At 42.1% G+C, this 19,438-nt stretch overlaps 1 long non-coding RNA gene across 1 annotated transcript in view; it reads left to right on the top strand.

Annotated features, from left to right (window-relative positions):
* Window positions 1-19,438, top strand: part of LOC120595446 (uncharacterized) — a 169,486-nt gene continuing 150,048 nt past the window's right edge. The window contains exons 1-2 of the long non-coding RNA XR_005650827.1: window positions 1-1,151; window positions 1,676-2,168. This is a non-coding gene — a long non-coding RNA (uncharacterized LOC120595446). The remainder of the gene's footprint in view (window positions 1,152-1,675; window positions 2,169-19,438) is intronic.

Raw genomic sequence — 19,438 nt, 5'->3', positions numbered from 1 at the left:
TTCCAAGTTCACTCATGAGTAAAGTACTCTGCAAATCATGTGTACTTAAAGCTTGAGAACTCACTCCGTAAAGCAAAATTATAGAATGCCAAGGCTGAAGGGACCCCGATATCTACCTCTCTATTGAATTGCCATTGATTGGGCACATTTCTCTCTTGCCTCTCTTATGTGTTGGGCTCTGTGGTTGGCCCTGTGAAGGGAAGGATAACAAGTCAGACTTTATCGCTACCATCATGAGGCTTTAAGTCTCTTGGAGAACACAGACAATAAACCACTGGACATACATTAATGATTTTTACCAATCGTTATGAGTGCAGTGACAGAAATCATAAGAGTGGAGGTATTCAGTTCCACAGTGGAGGGAATTACATGGTACAAAGTGGACTCGTTTAGAGCCTTCTCTTAGGAGAAGTCTTCTAAGCTGAGAATCAGAGGTTAAAAAAGCGAACTGTTAAAAAAGAAAGAAAGAGGAATGGTCACGCATTCCAGGCAGAAAAAACAGGATGTGCAAGAGGCTGAGGTGGGGACCTGTTTGAGAAACCGAAAGGAGACAAGTGAGACTCGAGGGTGATGAGTAAGGGGACAGAAAAGAACTGTACAAAGTGAGGTGAGAAAGTAAGGAATGAAAAGCTCAAAATTTAGTTTCAGTATCACTATGAGGGACTTCATCATGTGGAAGCGTAACGTGATTTACATTTAACTTCATTGTTCTGGTGGTTTTGGCGGGGGGAATAACCTGAATTGGGCCCAGAATAGAAGCAGAGAGATAATTTAGGAGGCTATTGAAGTAACCTGGTAAGAGAAAATGATGGTCAGGTTGAGGTGGAAAGAGGTAGCTGAGTTTAATTAAGATTTTGGAGAAGGCATTGATAGGGACTCTTGATGGATTGGTATTTGGGTGACCATTTAGGGGCATCACTGAGTTAGGTCCTGGGTAGAATGAGTGTATAACAGTGAAGAGGATGTGGTCCCACATCCACACCCGTAGGGGCTCACATTGCACATAATTGTCACAGAACACCAGTGAGCAAGAGTTCCAACAGCAATAGCATGTTCCTTTGCTTCCGCAACACAGAGAAGAGAGGCCTCCATGACAGAGGAGGAGGAGGGAAAGGTGCCACAAAGGAGGCCTGTGAACTGGGCAGTGAATGGTGGGTTCTGGTTTAACAAACAGCAAAGAGAGAACAAATACTTGAAAGAGTGAGAGCAGAGCCAAAGTGTTACAAAAACATGTAATATGATTCAAGAACCAGGAGCAGCGTTAGACTGGGGCCGAAGCTAAGTCTCAGGAAGGCCAGGTTGAAATGGAGGCTGAGGTCAGATTTTGGAGAGGTTGTAATCCTACTAGAGGGTCTGCACTCATTAGAGATTTTAGAGTGACATTATTAGTTCTAAAATGGGAAAGAATTCTAGGGATGAGACCTATTAAAGGGTAAGATTAGCCTAATCACTGAGTGATTTGACATTTGAATGGTTTACAAGTTACTCTAAATCTCTGCTATTGAGGTATGAGCCAGGAGCCAACACGTGACAGCTTTTCCTAGGTCTGTGCTCTGAACCAACTAAACAATAAAACAAAAGGGTAACATTAATATCAAACACCTGTAGATCATTTACTTTGTGCCAGGCGTTGTTCTGGATGCTTTACATACATTAACTCGTTGAATCCTTACAGCTCTGGTTGGGCAGGTAACAGAGTGGAGATTCGCATCTCAGCGGTTTGAGGCCATCACCTATTGCACACATCCATGATGTCTTTCTGCCTCCCAACAAATGTAAGATGAAAATGTTACCTACATTATAGAAAATAGCACTTTGCAGACTGGGTTTATACCTGAGGGCATGTGGACTTCCTCATCTAAACCCCAGAAGCAGACAGTGCACCCATCAGGCATAGGCAATGCCAGAATACCTCAGGCCTCAGCCAGAACTGTTTCATAAACTCCTTGCATGGCCAACAACAACAGCAAATGTATGCACTCTGCGAGCGGGCCAGTTCCGGACAGTGAGAGGTGGGACTAAAGTACTAAGTTCACGTACTTGGTTTTCCTTCCAAACTCACAAGTCATAGTCAACACTCCTCCTCTGGGGAGAACTTCTTACCCATGGGAGGGAACACCAGGAGCAAAGAATAAAGACTTTCTCCCCATCATCTGTTATCTAGCAAGGTGGGTTCTACTTAAGAGTTAACAAATAATTCTTTAAAAAAGGAGTATATAGTCTGATATAATAGAATATAATATACTTAGTACTAAAATTATGTTGGAGGAAAATGTTATGATGTGGCTGTATCTAGTGACTGGATAATGATTTGTATGTCTATTAAGATTCTAGCATTAGAGCCATCATTAAAAAATAGCCATGATTTTTTTATGTTATCAAAGTAAAAATCCCCCCTTTAACCAAAAGATCTTAATAATTCCCAATGAAAAATTTATTATGCCTAGGGATAATTTTGTCTTCTTTCTGTTAAGGTATGTTTATCAAAAAATGGAGGCATCAATGGAAATAAGAACAATTCAGACCATGGAAGCCATAGGCTTACAGAAATGTTCAAATTAACACATTCCAAAAATGCCTGCCCAGAGCCTTGATTTTGTGTGTGGCACATGTCATGCGGTTAGTAGTTAGAATTCTTTGTAACTGAGGTGAAAAGTCCAAATTAGAAATATTTCTTCACTAAAGGGTGGAAACCTAAAAAGTAAAATAGATCTCTCACCGTGAGCTAGAATTAGCCAGATAGGCTCAAAACACTGTAAGATAATTCCCCAAATTTATTTAAAATTAAGAAAAGAAGATTGGCTAATATTGGATGTCTGAAAGTTAGGAACATTGGGGTTACACAAATTAGCATGTCATTGCATGATCATTTGTGATAAACAAAAAAGCTTCTATTTGAGGAAATTATAAAACAATGGCAAATCATTGGAGGGAGGTTCTTGTCTATAGGTTTCCCTATTAAGGAAAAAAATAACAATATTCAAGAATCAGCTAAGCTTCCTTTCGGTTGTTAATAATAGTAATAAGCATAGCTCTAAAGCTTTTATTTGCTTGATTGTTTACTGTCACTCGAGATGAGGGATCATGGATAAGAACCTAGCATGGAGAAGGCAGGGAGGCATTGCAGCTTAATGCAAAATGGTGCCTAGGAAGAACCCATGGAACTAGCAGTCAGCGGTCATTGTTCTACCACCTGCTAATCTTGTGTGACCCTGGCAAAGTCATTTAAGCTTGGTACATGTCAGTTTCCTCATCAGAAAACTAAGAGAAGTTGTTCCAAATCATCTCTGAGTACCTTTCGGCTTGAAAATACTGGCATATTATGTAAAGCTTCTAGAAGTCCAACTCATACCTCTGTCAATTCTCTGTATATGACTTTTAAAAAACTGTGAATTGGTTATACAAATTATCACTCACGCTTCTCATATCCATATCAATTATCAGTATGACAAATGGCCATTATCAGTAACATCAGTTATTAATATAATGAAAAGTTGCATTGACACACATATAAACCCAGACTATTAGATCTTAATGATCCATCTGTGTGCAGGAAAGGACAGAAACCATGTTTATTTCCTTTCTTGAACATTAATAAACCATATTTTATAGAATTCGATGTAATTAAATCAACAAATAAATACACCCCAAATTCTCCCAGCCACAGGAAAAAGTCAAAAATACATGTTTTTAGAATATGCCTTGCCATTTTCAATATAATCTGATCAACTAAGGATCCAAAAAACTGGAAAGATTAAGAAGTATCCAATGCAATAATCTGACATATGTATGTGACTTCTCACATACACTATAAAACATTAGATTTTAAGAAAACTTTATAGCTTTTTTTATGCAGTTCTTTCATCTTTATGGTTGAAATCCTAATCTGCCACTTCCTCTTATGAAGATCAGGAAGTTACAAAAAAAAGGTGTCAAAAGAGTAACCTTAAACCTCCAATGTAAAGAGTCAAAGACAACTAAATAGTGTGAAAAGATAAATAAATCTTTGGTGTCATACATCCTAACACTTGGACTTGAAGATTGAGTGACCCTGGGATGCAGCCTAAAAATAGGTCCTTAATTCTAATTAATATTCATTACAAAAAGGTTCAAAATATGAAGGTTACCCAAATTGGAATTTTAATGTTCCTATCCCAGCAGTCCTCAACCACATAGCATTGTCACAAAGAAATTAACAAATACTCCTGTGCTCTTGCCACTAAGGGAAGTGGGCCAAGGGGCACTTAATGGTGCTATGTGAGAGTATAGATTCATTTTTCTCTGATACAGGTTGTTATTTTTAACATGCACTACATATTGGAAGTAATATTTTCTGAGGGGAAAAAAAAGGCTGAAAACAATAGCCTACTGCAGGAGAGTAGAACATATAGATCTAACAACAGAGGAACAAAAAACAAACAGAAAACACAGACCCAACACACATGAGAGAGACAGAGGGTTGCAGCGAAGATAACTGACTCTTCCGGTTCCCCAGGACTATCCAGGCTTTAGCACTGAAAGCCCCCACGTCTCCAGAAACCCCCTCGGTGCTGGGTAAACAGGGACAGGTGGTTGCCCTTGATGCAGCATCTTGCTGCCGTTCTATAATAAGCAAAGGTGGAAAGCCTTCGTCATCAGTAATAGAAGCACCAAATCAATATAGATACTGTATTGTAAATCAAGAGTGGTGCTGGACACAAAGATACCAGGACCAAAATGAGATGGTCTCCTTAGTCACTCTGGTTAGGGTATCAGCAACTGTTTAGTAAAGAAAAACCGGTAACTAAACAGAGATCCCATTACGTATTCTCTACAGTGTCCTATGTGAAGCTGAAGTAGTCAATGCCTGATTCATAGAGTGCCAGTACACCCTCTGCCCAGGCTGACATGGCACATTTATCAAAGCATTCTTTCTTATTGGTTCCTGGTTCAACAAGAACACAGAATTTGCTCAAAACACGGCTCTAGACCAGAGCTTCTCAAATTTGAATGTGCATGAGACTTACCTTTGGATCTTGTTGAAATGCAATTTTAATTAGATGGATGGGGGTTTGGGAGGGGCCTAAAAATCTATATTTCTAACAAGCTTCCAGATGACCTCCACAGACCACATTGTGAGTGGCAAGTCTTCAAGCTCCAATAATCAACTAGATTGGGAGGAAGCAAGATGAAATATATTTGACATACTTACCTATAGTAATGATACTTATCTCATAGGGCTGTTCTACAGATTAGCTGAAATAAGCCACATAGAGCTCTTAGCATAGATCCTGGTGTGAAAACCATGTTTAATTCTCATTCCAAGTAATGGGTTCAGTCATTCTTAATCAATTTTCTTATAAATTTAATTCATATTAAAACTTCAGCCAGCCCGGTTTGCAGAAGTCAATGAGGAGAATGGGCTTATTAATATGTATACATTCAGTTCTGTCTTGCACAGAGATCAGGACCTCCGCACAGCAAGATTCAGAAGTGCTCTAGTCTAGTGCAGGGCCTCTCAGCCTTGTCTGTGCAATAAAGTCACACGGACAGCTTGTAAAAGCTGTGAAGGCCAAGATCTCACCCCCCACCTCATCAATTGAATCTGAATCTCTGGGGATGAGGCCTAGGCTTCCCAGAATATAGGAAATTCACAGGTTAATTTACAGTACAATCAAGTTTGAAAACCATAGGCATAAAGGAACCAGAGCTGCCTAGGTAAAATCTCAGTTTTGCTTTGGCAAACTTTCTACACCTCATTTTCCTAATATGCAAAATGAGTGTAGTAGAAATAACAGCAATAGCTACCTCCAAGGGTTGTTTTGAGAGTTAAATCAATTTATATAAAGCCCTTTTATAGCAGTTATAATCTATGATTATATCGCATGCCTTTCTTCTCTATCTATATGGGTTGGTAGTATGTGACTATTATAATCAAGATCCAAAAAGATCTAAGTAAGAATTAGCCCTTATAGAATTCTATCTTAATGTCTGTTTCTATTGAGGATGCCAGATCTTATACAAACATTATTTTAGGCATGGTAATATGACAATTTAACCTGTGTCTATAAGCACATACTATTTTTCAGGCACTGTACCCCGTGAAAGGCAAAGAGGTCTAAAAGGAAGCATTCAAATATGAATTGTTGTTCTACTGTTTAGTAAATATGTGACCTTAAACAAGTCACTTTGCCTATCTCCAGCCTGATTCCCTGTCTGTCAATAAGGATAGTGCTAATACCTACCACTTAAGAATTATTTCAAAGAATGAGTGAGACTATCAATGTGAAGAATCTGATACAGCACCTGGCACTGAATAGGGGTACAAGAATTAATTATTCCCTGCCCAGTTTTCACAGTCACTTGAGAAAATAGGAGACAGAGACATATCTATTCCTGTTATGTGAATAGATATGTTAGACATATCTATTCCTGCTTCTTTAAAAGCTGTGTATCAGAGACATGCAATGATAAAGAGCCAGCATCTATTTATAGGCAGTCGTTGTGTTCAGTGCTCAGTTCCTTGAAAGGGTACATCTGCGGAACTTCAGGTGTTTCTGTGCGTGGTTGGTCACTGTTTTGATTTTTGGTTTGTGGGGTTTGTTTGGTTGGTTTCATTTTGTTTTGTTTTGTTTCTTTCAGACACGGTTTGGCAGATGATTGAGTCATAGGTGTGCCTTGCTTTTGGTGTCTCTGAGAACGCAGAGTCCTTGAGGGCTTTTATGCTATCTTTCTATTGGTCGTATTCTCTAACTAATAGCATTGCAGTTCGTGGTATTAAACAGTGTCACTCCAAATTACATAAGAGGGCATTCTTCAGGAAGCAACGCGAATTAGCGTAAAAAAAAAAACAACAGCACTTTCTACGTGAATCTTGTTCAAGCCCACTTGACGAGGGGCAAAAGTGATTGGGAGTTAAGAGAGAAATCTAAAATAGATCCTGTAATCTACTTAGAACTTGAAAGTCGTCTTAACCCTGAAAGTTCCCAGATAAACTGGTGCAGGCAATTTGAGGCTGATAATGATGGTTCACTGGAAATAGCAATGCTGACCTAGGATTCAGAAGACATGGGTTGAATTCCCATTTACTTCCCAAACTAGAGGTTTAACTGCATAAGATACCATTGAATGTCAAAGTGACCCTATGATTTACAAAGACTATTTCTATCACCATCTCATTAGATCCTCACATCACTCTACATAAATAACTATCCCCATTTTACAGATGAGTAAGTCGAGTCTCAGAGTTGGTGAGTGTTTAAGACTTAGATAGCTAGTCTATAAGAGCACCATCTATGAAGCCCAGGTGTATCTAGTATCCAAAGACTACACTCTTCCCACTAAATATTAGTCATAATCGTTATTAGGCAAGTCACGTTACCCATCTGCCTCAATTTCCTCATTTCTTGGCCTTGCTTACCTCGCAGTGGTAATATGATAAAAATATGAGTTAATAATGAAAGGAGCGTTAAAACTTAGAGTCCTGTATAAGCCTGGAGTATTATTACGGTGTTTCAGGAAGTGTGGACGTGGACCACGATGAGACATGTATGTAAGTAAAGCCATCACTCTCATTGAAGTTTACAAACCAGGCACTCTGAAGTTTTAATTATTTTTTGGTTAACACTCTGCATTTCTAAAAGCCTCCTGGAATGTTTTACTTTCACTTGCCAATTTTTTTTTAATCCCACTTGGGCTGAGTCCAAACCTGAAAAATTTCATCTGAAAATGGGCTTTTTTTTTTTTTAACTTCCATAAGATTCAGAGCATAAAGTCCTCTTTCACAGAAAATGAAAACAAAGTTTACAGTGGAAACTGTGTCGTAGACAGGCCATGAGGCGCTTTGCTTCCCGGCCGGCCCACCAGAGCCGGGTGGTGGAAGGTGGAGTCCGGCCTCAGAGACTGGCCTCACAGGGTAGACCCGCCGCCCTTGGCACAGCGGCTCCTGCTCAGGGTGTCGTGAGAGCTCTGAGCACACAGTGGACTTAGAACACCGTTTGGATCTTTGGTCCATTTGACCATAGAGTTTGGGGGAACAACTTCCCCCACCATCCAAAGGAAACATGGGCTACTTATGAAAATTGGTCTAAACCATCTGGACCTGAAATTCAGGGCTGTTAACAAAGGCAGGACAAGTGGGCCCCGTGCCAACTGGTTTTCAGCCCCGGGTAGACCTTATTTAAACAAGGCCATGAACCATTTCATCCACTGCCCTCCTTCAGTGCTTCTTAGTGAATTGCAAACAGGAGACCCCAAAGCCGCAGTGATAAATTAAGAGCTGCCATTACCAGACATATTGAAACGAAGCCTAACCTTTTGCTGTCCTCCCAGATTATGGTCCAAATGTACTGTGACACCTGCAGAGGTCTAAACATGCCCTGGTCTCAGTCATCTTCTTGACTTTGGACCCGATTCAAGAACCCCCTCTCTGAATGCTTGTCCTCACAGCTTCACCGCCACCTTCACCCTTCTCCCTGGTTCAGAACGCAGGTCAGATTCTTCCTCTTCCAGGAAGCTCTTCATGATTCCTCGGATGCTTCTGTCCCTTCTAATGCTAAGTTGAATCATTACTTGTTTTACCTGTGACACCTTCACCCTTATAGAAAAAGAGACCTTAAATTCATGCTCTGGGTTTTGAAATTTATTACAGAGATAACATATAGAATTCTCTAGGAAGGATTTTTTTCTGGAGGTTATTTGAAAATATGATGTTCAGCCTCCTCTTCTGTTTCTGCATATTCACATATACCTACATTCATATATATATATATATATACACACATATATATATATATACACCTTCTCTGGCTGCTCAGCTTTCCACCAGCTTAGGAAGAGCTCAGTGTTACAAGAATATGTCATTTCCTTGGTCCTGACTGGTTTTAAATTTGACACCCACCGTCATCCAGGCAGAGAATGGCCTTCACAAGACAGCCAATAAAACAAAGGAGGTACATGGCTGCCACAAAGAAGTAGGTGAGAGGGCGTCTTCATCTGAAGTTCTTTGTGCCCATTTGGACGTGTGCCCAGTACACAGAAGTATAAAGGAAGTGATTTCTCTCAAAACAAACATATCGGTCAAAATAAAAAAAAAAAAGATAATGAAAGTAACTATTTTGCCTTTTTGATGTCTGAAAGAACATCTGTCCTATAGAATTTATTCCCAAGTGATGTCTTCCCAACCCTACCGGTACTTTTCTCCAGCTCGCTCATAGCAATACTAATAGTAGACAAAATTTGTTAAGTGTTAATTATGTGCTGGGTACTATGAAAACCACTTAATATAAATTATTTTACTGAATCCTCCCCAGAAATATAGAAGTGTATACGGGGTCAACATTTTAGGTTCACACGACAGTGAGATGCAGACCTCCCTTACTCCAGTGGATATGAGTTAGTAATTACAGCATAGCAAACCACTTCAAAAGGCAATGCTTAGAACAATAAGCGTCTGTATTGCTCACAAGTCTACAGGTCAGCTGGGCAGGTTTCCTGGCTGCAGCGGGGCTCACGCATGCATCTGCAGTCAGCTGTGGGTTGGGTAGACAGCTCTGCCAATCATGTTTGGTTGGACTCACTCATATGAGTGAGGGGTCAGCTGGCAGTTGGCTAGTCCGTGATGTTCTCATTTGAGACAAATGGGCTCTCCTCCAGCTAGTTTTATTCTCTACCGGGCCAGGTTTGTTTTTATGTGCACATAAACAATAAATATTCCTTTTTTGTGGGGTGCCCAGAGCCTTCCGCACACTCTCAATGTTCCTATCTCCTCCTTTAATCTATGCCCTTTACTTTTATTAATACTGCCCCAAGTTGGTTTTGTTGTGTTTTTTTCTTTCTTCACCTCCTCTTCCTTTTAAATTGTACTTTATTCTTTTTTTAGTATCATAATATTATTTTTATAATGATTCTCTTTTCTTTAATTTTATTGCATTAAATTGAATTTGATTTCTCATCCATTGTAAATGATTTGAAATAGGGCCTATATGTGTGCAATTTGTTTTCAAACCAAAAGGCAGGAGTAACCTCTCTCCCTTTATCATTTCCTCGGTGAGTTCAGGCGTATCAGTTGCAAAGCTGTAAACAAGGATGCTGTTATCTAGTCTGTCAATTTCCCCTTCAGTGGTCCTCTACTGAGACACGCTTCAATGCAAGGCTTTGTGCTAGCTGCTGGGGACACAAAAATGGGTGAAGCCCAGCTCTGGTTCTTGAAGCGCTTGCAGGCTCCTGGGTGATGCTTTGGTTTAAAGCTGTCTCTTTGTCAGGTAACCTCAACCTCTTTTAGGTGCATGCATGTCTCTTAGGGGTTCTCTATACTTTTTTCCTACGTTCCAAGAGGACACTTAAGTAGTGAGAGAGGGCTGTGCAGCCTTGTGTTGTCAGGGGAGAACTGTCTGGTTTCTATGCCATCTTCCTCCGCTGGCTTCCTCAGCAATGCAGATGCTCTCATTCTCATTCAGTCCCCAGCCATTTTGCTGGCATCTCGTGCCAACAGCAGACATCATTCTATCCTCCAGTCTGGAGGTCCACATACTGCAGGGCTTTCATCTCATCTCAACTCCAGGCCTCCTCCAGGCCCCAAATCCCCCTGTTTTCCAGGAGCTGGTGGCCATGACATATGTGGCTCTCTCTGCACGGGGCGGTGATGTATGAGAGAGAGCCTCAGCCACCTTTTCAGTTCCCCACTAATCCTCTGCTACAGTGGATCGTAGGCTCATGCTAACTATGGGCTTCTCTGAGGGACTTGCAGACTCCCTGGGCTTTGCCCAAGGATGCAAATAACCAAGATCTGATGGTATCGATTCTCCTAAATGATATTAGGCTTCTATATCCTCCAACATGACATATTACACCAAGGGGGATGCTAGCATTTGCACTTGAATGGTCACGTTGTGCCCTTATGCTACCCTTTTTCAGTCCTTAAGCTCCTCACGAGCACTAGAGAAGCCATCTTTTTTACATCAGCAAGACATAAACCACGGGAGTTAGTAGTGAATTGAGGGTGAGGGAAATGCAGTGTCAAAGATAATTTCTATGTATGTGACTTAGGCACCCAGATGGATGCTGATGTCATATACTGAGATTGGAAACACTGGAGATGACCAGTTTTAGGAGAAGAGAATGACGAGTTAATGCGAGATATTTGGATGGATTAAAGTAGTTATCAAAAAACTTGAACACCTAATACTTGAAACATATTCTGCTATGTCCCCGGTACTCACCTCTGTGCTTAACCATTATTTACTCATTGACTCCCACACATTACAACAGGGTGGTACTAATTCCTCCCCATTTCACACACTAGCTATAAATCCACCCCAAAGCCCATGGCTTACCCACTATTCTACATTACCACTCCAGGAGAAGCTTAAATATCTGCACCTGAATGTCTAACACCCCAGAGAAAGGATCTGGACTGGAAATATAAGATTGGGCCATAATCAGGGACAGTATTACCTAATGAAAAAAATCTACATTTAAAAGAGAAGAAATATTAACAGCGAGAAATTGGGGAACTTTGGAGTAGTTCCAGAATATTAAATGTTGAGGAATGTTTGATTTTTAAAGGGGGGAGGTGTATTAGTTTCTTAGGGCTGCCATAGTAAATAGTACCACAAACTGGGTGACTTAAATCAACAGAAATTTATCTTCTCACGGTTCAGGAAACCAGAAGTTCAAAATCAGGGAGTCAGCAGAGTAGGTTCCTCTGAGGGATCTGACGGAGAATCTGCTCCGTGACTCCTTTACCTTCTGGTGTTGCTGGTGACCCTCAGTGGTCCTTGGCCTACTTCGAATGACCTTTTTCCCTATGTCCCCGTGTCTCTCCATGGATCCACCTCTCTCTCCATATCCTAAAGATACCAGGAATTGGATTTAGGGCCCACCCTATGCCAATATGACCTCATCATAACTTAATTACATCTGCAGATAAGGTCACACTTACAGGTTCTCAGAGGACAATTTTGGGAGGACACTATTCAACCCACTACAGGGAAGAAAGATGACACTACAACAAACCCTTTTTTACTTCACCTTGATTATGCACCAATGCCAATACTTTCCAGGTTTTTAAATCACTGCATTTGAGCTCATCGGCAAAGTCCCAATTTCTTCTTCACCAGGAATGTTTTTGATCGCGTAGTACAGCCACTTACTTGGTCATGCCTTTGTCAGCTGATCACAGTTCTCTTTTCTCTAGGTCAGTGGTTACCAAACTTGTTAAAACGGATGCTGGTCCCAACCCCCAGCATTTCTGACAGTGGTTCAAGGGTGCGGCCCCAAATTTTGCATTCTTAACAAGTTTCCTAGTAATGTTGATATTGATGTTGCACGTCCTGGACCACACTTTGAGAATCACTGCTCTAGACTCTACGGAATCTACTTTCTCCTACTCTCTATACTTAGGAAAAAGAGTTCACAGTTACGTTATTTTTTTTTTTCTGTGTGTGGTTAGTGATTAGATACACACACGCGCACACAAAAAACAGACACAGAAATGTTGCTTACGCTGAGGTTGTTATCATTACTGATAATTATCATTCTTTGTGTCCCACTACAAGTTGCAAAGTGCCTTCCCCTGTCCTATTTAATATCACTTTTGCGCCAGTGTTAAGTTGGGTGTTGTTGCCCCGTTTTACTGAGAAAAACTTACATTCAGAGGTGTAGAGTATCTCGAGGAACATCTTCACCAGCTGGTAGGAGAAGCTGTGTTGCTGATTCCAGCCTTGTCCTTCTAGATCCATTGCAACTGGAGCCACTCGGCAGTTGTTTCGTAGGTTTAGAACCTGAGTTTTGATGCAAAAGATATGGGAAGCGAGCGATGGAAAATTCACTCTGAATTGACACAACCGACGGGTTTGCTTTGCATGGCATTTTTGCTACCAGCTACATCGTGGAGGTGCAGCTGCCATTTCCCCTGCTCTCTTCCTCTTATCCGGGGAGGGGGCTCACGGCCTAGTTCATCACAGCACTCTGCTCTCTGTCGGTCACGATGGCAAGTTTTCTGCTAAGGCATGTTTCCTGACACTAGTTTTCTGGTCCCTGACCCCTCCTTCCCAGGAACCAGGGCAGTAAACATGGCGTAAGTCGTACTCTGTCCGTGTTGCTTCAGCCTTTCTCCTCTAGAACATTTCCTCTTTCCAGCATCCCGTGTCTGGCAAGTGATAAAGCTGGGATTTGAACCTGTGCAGTCCAACTCCAGACTCTGTGTTCTAACCGCTTTGCACCCACCGCCCTGCTCACAACCCTCAAAAGCTCTTCATTTTCTATCAGAATCTAGCTAAATCCTCAACCGGACACCGAAGGGGCTCGACCAACTCAGCACACACATTCGTATCTTTTGTGGCTTCGGCAAGGCCGGCTGCTCCAAGCAGAGCAGTTTCTAGCTCATGTCCCACACCTGCCAAGTTCACTGGTGGCTCCATGACTTCACGCAGGTGTCATGCACTAGAGTAGTTGAAAGCACAAGTTTGGGATCCAGATAATTCTAGATATAGCTTCTCACATCTTCCCTTACTTTGTAACCTTAAGCAAGTCTCTGATTGCCGAGTCGTCATTTCTTCATTTGTAAAATGGGTACAGTAATACCATCCTCACTTAGTTGGTGTGAGATTTAAAGGAATAATTCATGCATCGAATAGGACTGCAATAATTGGAGCTCTTGTCATTTGTATCACAGTATCGGCCTAACATAAAGCACCAAATTTGCTCGGTCTGTCCAAATATTCTTAAACTCTCGCCTCGCTTTTCCTCTCGTGAAAACGCCCTGACGAGTCACGCCACCGTCGCCATTATATCTGTACTTCTCCCCAAGCCTCAGGCACTGCACAGCGAGTACCCGCCCAATGTCATTTCCCAACCTATTCTGCCTTTTATATACAGAAAGCTTAACTGCCTCTCTCCCTTCCAGCAGAACCTAACAGACCCAGCCACATACCAGACGGGTCTCATCTAGTTCTTTTGCTCACATGTCTTTCCTTCTCCTGCCTCCCTGCTTCTTAACCTGGGCAGCGTTTTACATCTTTAATGACTAAGTTCAGAAGTGTCACCTGCTCTGGAAGTCCTCCTTCTAATTCCACTGAGGCTGGGTAAGGGGCTCGCAGGCTGAGTTGCCACACTGTGGTGTAATATTCTGTCTATGTATCTCTGTCTCTCCACCAGACTTGGAGCATTTTGGAGAGATCTGGGGTTTTGCTCCCCCTCACATCTGCAGGGATCTACATAGTCCCTGGCATGCAGCAGACTTTCACTAGGTCTTTGTCGAATGAGCGAATGTCTTCATGAATCCGCACACGACTGCCTGACACAGGGGTGGTGGGCACTGAATCACTGCTTGCTGACTTGATCTTATTATATAAGGAAGATGATTCTAGAGCTCTTGGTGAGCCTCCCAATGTAAACGACTTGGCCCAAAGTGGAGGCTGTGAGTGCTGCCTGAAGGAGTTGAGAGGCAGCTGATAGAAGGCCCTGGTTCTCTCCATGGTGTCTAATTGAATGCCACATCTAGAACTTTCTGGCTTCCACTCACAAACTCGAACTCTTCTATGGCCAGAGGGACAATTGCCTCCAGGGTTTAAATGAGTAGGGTGTGGGCAATTTTTACTTCTAGAGTATCACCCAAGTATGGCACAGAAGTTGCCACAAGTCAAGGAATTTTGCCAGGAGCTTTCCGTCAATTTACATGGCTTTCCAGTAAGGTACAAACACCCAGGGCCTATCACTTCCAGACATCGCCCTTCCCTTCCAGTCCTGCTTCGTAACATCACGAACATGTGCCTTAGCTCCCATCCCATCTGCGTGTTCCCTCCGCACCCACTGGGAGTTGCCTCCATGGAGCTCCAATAAGGTCACACCACATGACCCATCAAACCGGATCTCCCCAGCTCCCCGCCAGGCTCGCTAACTGTGACGCCTTTGCTGGACTTGAAAACTCCTTCCCCGAGTTCACATTCGTAAGCTTGGTGCAGTTCTCTTGGTGTTTTAGGATGAGGAAAATAACACTTCATTTACTTCCATTTCCGTTCCAGTCACTGCGGCAGCCATGCTCTGCGACAAGGCTCTGATTATGAGGCTGCTGGCCGGTACAGTCGGCCAATGACTAATTCTAACACAGTATTCAGTGTTAAACTGCAGGGGGAAAAAAGAAAAGGAAAAATGGAAATAGAAGCATCAGCAATGGCTTAGTTGAAAAAAGTGCTATCTGGGAAAATTGACTAAAGCAGAAGATGTCAGTTCGATGCTATTCAATGAAGAGGCACTGGGGGAATAAAACCAGTGCAGGAGGTAGGGTGACTGTCCTCCCTGTGCATACGGGCTGATAAAGAACTGGACCCGCCCAGCTGCGAGCTTTCGAGAACCGCCTCTCCGCTCCAGACTTGTTCGGAAAACATGGAGTTGGCCTGGCACGGTGGTAGCCATAGAGCTTTCGCCACAGGGAATGTCTCTTCTGTTGCTTTTGCCCCCAGGAATCCAATGTTTGGAAAGGATTTGATTCAAAAATAAATGGTGGTAGTTTTCAATTAGTACTTAATTTGTTTCCTATTTCTTATCGATTGAAGATATATATATATATGTACATATATGTGTATATATATGTGTGTGTGTGTATGTGTATATATATATGTGTGTGTGTATATATATATATGTGTGTGTATATATATATATGTGTATATATATGTGTATATATACACACACATATATATATATGTATATATATATATACACACATATATATATTACTAATCAAGACTTCTGATCCACAGGAATCAGAAGGTAATTCCAGCCCGAGGCTGGAATTATTTGATGTTTTAATCAGTTCATAAAGTATTAACACAAATTAATGTGGAATGAATTTTAAGCTTTTTGAAATTTTGGCAACTGCTCATTGCCCTCCCGACACCCTGCTAGGTGTTACCTTTGCTGGACCCTCAGTACTGGGTCTGAGTGAAGAGTGATGGACCAGGCTTTGGTTCAGAAATTCAAGTTGCCTCCTTGGTTCTTAGGTGCTAGTTATTTTCAATTTAATACAGGTGAATTTTTACATTGCTTCATTTTAACTGATTATGGGGGTTCTTTAAAGTTACTAAAATTGGGTTATTTATGAAAATAAATTCTGCATGTTAACCAGCACATTAACATGCTGAGGATTCTGTATTGTCCTAAACGTTGGCTGCCACCCAATACAACAATATCACTAGAGAATAATATATTTCACATTTTAAAATTTATTTTACGTTTTTAATTTAAAAATTGAATCTAAAAAAATAAAGTAATTTTTATCATTAAAAATATTTCTAGAATAGGGTGTACCCTCAAACACAGGATATGGAACCTAATTAACTTTACCAGCAGCCACTATAAAATCCATTCTTACTCTGCTGTAGAAGGAGAGTGGGAAGATTGGTGATTACTAATTAAACGTTTCCTGGTGGGAGGACTGCGTTTACTCTGGAATGTCAAGGGTTTGTGGGGACAGGGGACTGGGGCTTGTGTGGTGTGTGGATTGGCTGCGGCTGGGAATATTGTCGGTTACTCTGGAGCGTAAAGGGGGGCTGTTGGGGACAGAGTGGGGCTTACAGTGGAGAGCAATGCGATCACGTCAACAGAAGCATCGTGGCTTCCTTTGGAGTGCAATGCAAACTTCTGGATTATTTTTGACCTGCTCTTTTGCTCCCTCTCTCTCTGCAAACCGTCTCCCAAACCTGACTAGACAGGTCTCTCGTTGGGAGACACCTGAGAATCAAGAGAGCTCTTCCATCACCCATCCAGCCCTCCATACTTTTTCTTATTCAGCCCATGTTATGTGAGCACCTACAGCGCGCCTGGCGCCGCCCGGGGAGCAGAAAAACCAGTATGAAGAAAACACAGGTTCTTCTCTCGCAGAGCTCTGAGTCTAGCAGATAGGCGCGAGCTTAGAGGAAGCTAATCATCGAGTCTTGAGTCAGCTCTAGACTGCGCACCGTGTGCGGTTCACCATCAAGTCTCCTTCTCAAGTACCTGCTTCGGTTCTTCGGGATGAGATGACACCTGGCACCAAGACAGATATGCTCTTCTGATGCTGAAGGTGGATCTGGCAGCAGCTGTTTCCTTAAAGATCCTGAACAGAGCACGTGAGGCATCACAGATCCCGGGATCCTAACACTGGGGAGCCTTGGCTCCTCAGGGCCGGGAGCCTTAGAGGAAAGCATAGAATACTATGGGTCAGAACACAGACTCTGGAGCTGGCTAGATCTGGCTCCAATCTCAGTTCTGTAACTGTGCCTGGCGTTTGTCATTTATCCATGCAGACAGCCACTGCGCATTTTGATGGTTCCCTGAACTCGTTTTCCTTGTTGTTGCGGGATGCAGCATAGGCTCTGTTAATCAGATGGGTCCTGGAGGACATTTTCTGGTCAATGAGATAGATTCATCAAGAAGGAGGCAGCATTGAGGGAATCCATTCTGCTGGTGCCGACGGACACAAATGCAACCCTGTTCTGGAATCCCCAGCTCGGTGGCAACTCCCCGATGATGGCAGGACAGCCTCTCTCTAGGGATGGGTTAGTTCCGTGGCGTGCCTTGGGAATCCCAGAAGTTTAGCTCATAGTCTGTTACTTCAGCCTCTTCATCAGTTGTGGAAGGTGTCTTTTTCTTCTTGAAATAGCTAGACTTAATTGAGTTGTTTACAATAAAGAAACATGGCCGCTACAGCTAACAATTCACTCTGAAACTTTGGGCAAATCAACCTGCACAGGCTCTGTACCTGACAAGGGCAGAACAGCCTGAGTGTTAAAGGCGTGGACTCTGGAGCCAGACCGCCTGGGTTTGAATCCCGGCTCTGACACAGTTGTGTGAGCTTGGATAAGTTATTTCACCTCCTTGTGTTTCCAGTTCCTTCTCCACGAACTGAGAATAATGTTGCCTTCCTGGTGGGTTTGTGAAAATTCAACAGTGTGACATGTAAAGCACCAAATGAAGATTAATTATAATTACCATCCTCTCTGAGCCTCAGTTTTCCCTTTTTGAAGTGACATCATTTACCTCATAAGGTTATTAGTGACAATTAGGTTGTTAAATGATGCATATGAGAATTCTTGGCTTCTTTTCTATCTTCTTTTCTTCCTTCTTTCTTTCTTTCCTTCTAGAATAGAGAAGGGAGGACATGGCTGTTGACCAGAATCTGAGAACTACCTAAGGCAAACCTGACCTATTTACCAATTTTGAACTATCTCTTCTCCTTTGATCCATCTAGAATTAAAACAATACCCTGGAAAGAATGTATTACCCAGGAAGAGACAGGACTGAGAGAGACAATTAAATAGCTATATGAGTTGATTAAGTTAAGTCTACTTTAAGGAGTCAAGGAGTTACTATTTATTTAAGCTCCCACCAGGCAAAGAACTATCAACAAAAGTTTTGTTGTTGTTGTTGTTGTTGTTGTTGTTTTTGCTTTTTGCTTTGTTTTTGTTGCCTGGCTTTTAAATGTCTTTAAAGAGACTTTTTTTTTTTTTACTTTATTTTTGCAGCGTTCATAGTTTTGTTTTTTCCATTTTAAATCTTGATTAACACCTTGTCATTAGGTAGAAGCTATTCTTCATTCTCAAATATGTTCCTCACTAAGGAATGTAAAGTTATTAAATGAACATGAGCTTTTTCCTCAGGCAATTATTAGAACCACTCTGAAGCACCTATAATTTTAGAGAAAACAGTAAAGAGACTTAAGATCAGCAAAATAGCTGACACTTGGCTCATTGACATCTTTTTCTTCCTGTGAATGTTATCCTCTGTATCGGTTAGGTTTGTTTTCCTTGTAAGCCACGGAAAACGCCACTTGGTTCGGCATGAGTGGCGACCGATCCGTGGCTTGAAGTAGCCCTACTGTCGTTAGTGTCAGTTGAATTCTCAAGCAAGATGGAAGCTAGTTGGCATAGCCCTATGTTCTAGGTTTAGATCTCGCAGAGAATGTAAATCTTCTCTTCCCCCAAGATTCCCACAAAAGTGTAGGGCTTGACTTTCAATGCACTGAATCAGGTCACATGGCTATATCTAGACTCATCATTGGAGCCAGGACAATGTCGTGTTGCGATGGCCAAGGCCTGAGTTACATGTCTACACAGAGCATGTGGGTGGCGAGTGGGGAGGGGGTGATCCCCCAGTGGAAAATTATGAAATCATTCCCGAAGTAAAGGAGAAGGCATCCGAGGCATCCCAGGAAAGGCCGCAGTCCACCACGGTCATCTCCGGAACTCACCTGGACCGTCAGTTGGAGGAAAGTGCAGGTCTTTCCATCAAGATCAATGCGCATGGTGCTGCTGTCAAAGCCAGGGCCTGTTAGTTCTCTAACTGCACGCCAGTCACTGGGCTTAGCATCCTGAGGTTTCCAAGTCACGCTCTGGATCAGCGATTTTCAACCAGAAAGGACACATCACACAGGGTGGTGACAAGAGGGAAGGCAACTGAATATTGTCAAGATGTAGTTTGGAAA

This window comes from Pteropus medius, unplaced genomic scaffold, assembly GCF_902729225.1.
Source record: "Pteropus medius unplaced genomic scaffold, Ma_sr-lr_union100, whole genome shotgun sequence".
In the NCBI taxonomy this organism is placed as follows: Eukaryota; Metazoa; Chordata; class Mammalia; order Chiroptera; family Pteropodidae; genus Pteropus; species Pteropus medius.
This window is presented reverse-complemented; position numbering and strand designations above follow the sequence as displayed.